Below are 4,707 nucleotides of genomic sequence, written 5' to 3'. Positions count from 1 at the left end.
GGCATCTAGGCATGGCAGGGACACCATCTGTGATTGAAGGCACCATCCGACTTGGCCCCACACAAAAAAGCCAAATCAGACAGTAGGTAGAGGAAAGTACTAAACTTTATGGTTGCCACATGGAGTCAAACACAGTTCATAGCATTGTTTCAGATGCTAGCAGAGGAAAAAATCTTGAAAGAACTATTACAAGACTTCGCATGTCCTTTGTGCAGCATCATAAAAACAAGATATTTTGCCCAAGTTTATGATTCCATTAAAAAAGAAAAAATAAAGCCAAGGAAAGATACTAACTACACATCTCTTTGTCCAAGTCAGTTTACAGAATATATTGAACTGGGCTATGTGGCCCCCAAGAGCAAAATACATCAGTTATTTTTAATGGAGCTAGAGCAAGTCTAAATAAGTACAAAGCTGTCTGCCTTGAGGGAAGTAATATCATCCCCTTTATGTCCTAGATATGCTTTCAAAGTGCAATATTTTGAGCACGGGTAGCCTGTATTCCAGGTCAAATAGTTGCAAACCGAGTTTGTTTGTTTATTTATTTATTTATTTACTTATTTACTTATTTACTTATTTATTGTTGATATACAATATATTAGTTTCAGCTGTACAACATAGTGACTACACATTTATATAGCTTATGAAGTGATCACCACAATGTCTAGTAACCATTTATCGCCATACATAGTTACTATATTATTGACTATATTCTCTATGCTATACATTAAAAATATGGAACAATTCACAAATTTCCATGTCATTTTTGCATAGAGGCCATGCTAATCTTCTCTGTATTGTGAACTGAGTACTTTTAGAGCAGTGGCTCCAATTGATTTGAAGTGGTTCAAATCAAATATAGGCTATGTAGTTTGAGTTCTGGTTGTGCCTCATTCTAGCTGTGTATATTAGTCACAATTTTGCTGAAATAATGCTGTGTAACAAGTAACTATCAAATCTCCTTTATTTTTCTCACTTGCAAACCAGTGAATTGACTGTGGGATCAGCTAAGCTTGGGTCCAGGCTGTAGGTTGGGTTTCAGTCTGTTCCATTATCTCCTCATTCTGAAGAAGCTGTTCAGGATATGTTTCCCCATGGTAGATGGAAGAAGTGCAAGAAATAAAGTCAAACCACACAGACATATTTAAAACCTTTACTTATGTCATGCCAACTAACATTCCATTGGCAAAAGCTTATGTCAAAAGAACAGGGAAGAATACTTCTATGGAGAAAGGAAAAGGCAATAAAGAAAAATTGTAAGCAAATAATGCACTCTTACAGACCATGAGATCTTGGCTAAGATGCTGAACTTCATTGTGTCTTAGTTTTCATTATCTAAAAAATAAGCATCATAATGTTACCTACTTCATAGGGTTGTTCGAAGACTTAAATGAGTTAATATGTATAAAGAGGTTAGAATAGTGCCTGGCTCAAAGTAAGTGCTCAATAAATATGAATTATTCATATTTAAGCTACTTTTTAAGAAGGTAAAAAGTTCTTGATTTCTAGGAACTCAAATTTCAACAAATTTTGACATAATTATATTGTTCATATTGATGGGCCTTTTAGCAGATATTCAGACAGATGATAAAATAGAGCCAAGTAAATAGAACCTAGATTAATCAAAACTCAAGTAGCCTGGCTATAAGAATTTTAAATTGTTAGAATTGTAGGGGACATTGCAGTTCCTCTCACCTCTGAAAGAGCATGGGGTTAGAGTCTGAAGATTAAGGTTAAAATTAAGTCTCTATCACTTGGGCATGCCCCTGAACCTAATTTGAAACATATAGAAAATTAGGATAATGAACTCATTGCTATGATCAAGTCAGATGATATACAAATATTGCACTTGAAAATGTAAAGCACTACACAAACAGCATCATGCTTAATCCATTCTCCTTCATTTTACAGACCTAAGTTGCACAAGTTTATCTAATTCATTGTAGAATAGCCAATACTAGAATACTGTCTACTAACTCAAGGAGTACTGACTTAAACTTGAACAGATTTCTTTTAGCATTACCCTTTTTTGGGAAAAAATAAAAAGACAAAAGACAAAATCAGTTTATATCAAGGACGTAATAAAAATTTAAACATTACCTTTGAACATTACTTTCAAGTATATTTCTTTGGGTCAGTGAATTTTAATACAATTTACTTCATTTTTTTCTCTGCTATACTGGGAATCTATAGTGCTACTTAGAATAATAACCCTAAGGTAAAGGAAAACCCTGAATTATCTAAAGGAGCACTATTACTATTTTTATAAAAGAAGGAAAGTTAACATATTTTTAAAGGATATTAAGAATTAAGGTAAAAACAAATAAAAAATTATAGTTAACCTTTAAGTTACATGTACCCTAGTATGCATTCTGCAATTGTTATCATTAATCAAGGTTTTAATAGATTTGTAAAATGTGAGAGTTTTGGGGTTGAGAAATTCTGTCATAGAAAATCTGAGTTACTGCCTGGAGTGAGACCATGAGAGGTAGCTTGATTGAGTAGGGAGAGTATACGTGCTGGGATCAGAGAATTAGGTGCAAATTCCAGCTGTGCCACTTCATAGCTGTGTGGTTTGCAGCAGGTTACTTAACTTCTCTGTACTTTTCTGAATCATGTTAAAGACTGTGAGAGAACATAAGCTCCTTTCAGGCAGGAATTTTGTTTTGTTCACAACTGTATCCTCAGTGCCTGGAACAATGATTAGCAGAATAAGCGTTAAAGATAACCAGCGTCCAGCTCAACATCCAGCACATAGTAGGTAGCTATACTATGTGCTATGTACAAGATAGCTACTTTTTATATCATAAAGAGAAAAAATAATGTTTTTAAGGAAAATTATGTGATCTCTGTTTCTAGCCATGCAGTGAGCACAGGGCTCATAACCCAGGGTATATTGTCAGGAACTTGAGGAAAGATAAGCATGAAGTCAAAGGCACTTAAAACACTACAACCAAAGGGAAGAGCTGGAATAGACAACCAAAGAGCTAACCTGAATAAAATACACTCCAGAGAAATTGGGCACACATTGGAAAATTCCAGCATTAAATTCAATGAATGGCATTTAGAAGGATTTAAAAAGTATTTGTTGAATGAATAAATACATAAATGAATGAGTCTAACTTGAAGCCACAGTGGAACCCATGACCTTGGGAGAAAAATTAGAGGCAGGGCCTGAAAAGTTCTTCCAGCTGTAACAAAGGAGGGGAGGTGGCTTTTTAAAAGGTCATTGAAAGAGGAGTATGAGTATAATTTATAGATGTGTGTCAATAGGACAGTCTCTACCAGGGGAAAATGTACATTACAGTGAAGAATTATATAACAGTATGATGGGACTTCAGAAGAGGCCAAATTAATTGAACAATGGCTACCGAGAGAAATAGCCTTAATCTTAGGTTAGAGGAAGCACTGTGATGTCTTGAGGATAGGATTAACATGGCTAATGAGAATAAAAGAGTAAAAATTAAAGAAGCAACAAATAGTGATTATGCTATGAAAGTTGCTCAGAAATATAGAAGTGTTCTATACATTTTCAACAATAGTGCCAATATCACCAATGGAGGAAAGAAGAGTCTCTTCAACAAATGGTGCTGAGACAACTGGGTATCAACGTGCAAAAGAATGAAGTTGGGGGGTGATGCCTGAAACATGGTGGAGTGAGAGATATTCCCAGATCTCCCCCCTTGAAACATCAATAAGCTGAATACCAAAAAATCAACAAAAAACACCAAACCTGCACACCAGCATGTCTGAGTGTAGGATCTGTGCATGAGAGCTACCACAGGCTAAAGAGAGGCTTTTATATAATCTTCTTACTGGGGAAAAAAGCAGAATACACTTCTATTCATGCCCAGGCAGAGAAATAGTTCATTAAACACCATGAATAACAAAGGTGACAAGGCATCTCAGAAAGAAAGAGAAAAATCTCCAGAAAATTAGCTTAAAGACAGAGAAATATGCTAGTTAAATGACAGAGAATTCAGAATAGTACTTCTGAAAAGACTCAATGAGATCCAAAATAATTAATATCAACAATTCCAGAATTGAAAAAACAAATAGATCACCAGAATGAGTTTTTTAGCAAGGAGATTGAAAATCTCAAACAGAACCAAATAGAACTTCTGGAAATGGAGAACACACTGCAAGAGCTGAAAAATGAAATAGCAAGCTTGGAAAATAGAGTCTACCAAATGGAGGAAAGGATCAGTGATATCGAAGACAGAAATCTAGAAATAAATTAGAAAAAGGAAGAGAGAAACAGAAGAATAAAAATTAATGAAAGAAAAATGCAAGAACTAGCTGATCAGCAGAGGAAACATAAGAATAATGGAATTCTCAAAGTGGAGGAAAAGGAGTGGGGATTAGAAAGCATCTCAGACAAATAGTGGACGAGAATTTCTCAAATCTAAAGAATGAGCTGGAGCTTAGAATTCAAGAAGTCAACAGAACACCCAATTATCTCAATCTAAAAAGGCCTTCATCAAGACACATAGTATTAAAATTATCAAAAATCAATGACAAAGAAAGAACTCTCAGGGCAGCCAAGGGGGGAAAAAAATGGTAACTTATAAAGGTAAACCCATTAGATTATCCTTGGATTTCACAACGTAAATCTTATAAGCCAGAAAGAAATGGAATCATATATTTAAACTATTAAGTGAAAGTAACTACCAACCTAGAATACTATATCCAGCTCAGCTCTCATTT

The 4,707-nt window shown here is 34.8% G+C and overlaps 1 non-coding gene across 1 annotated transcript; it reads right to left on the bottom strand.

Annotated features, from left to right (window-relative positions):
* Window positions 1–729: 729 nt before the first annotated feature.
* On the bottom strand, window positions 730–831 carry LOC112484942. The gene has a single exon (XR_003048302.1). It is a non-coding gene; the product is annotated as a U6 spliceosomal RNA (small nuclear RNA).
* Window positions 832–4,707: the final 3,876 nt, after the last annotated feature.

Source organism: Pteropus alecto, unplaced genomic scaffold (assembly GCF_000325575.1).
Source record: "Pteropus alecto unplaced genomic scaffold, ASM32557v1 scaffold28, whole genome shotgun sequence".
In the NCBI taxonomy this organism is placed as follows: domain Eukaryota; kingdom Metazoa; phylum Chordata; class Mammalia; order Chiroptera; family Pteropodidae; genus Pteropus; species Pteropus alecto.
The sequence above is the reverse complement of the archived record's forward strand: the minus strand, read 5'-3'. Positions and strand labels throughout refer to the sequence as shown.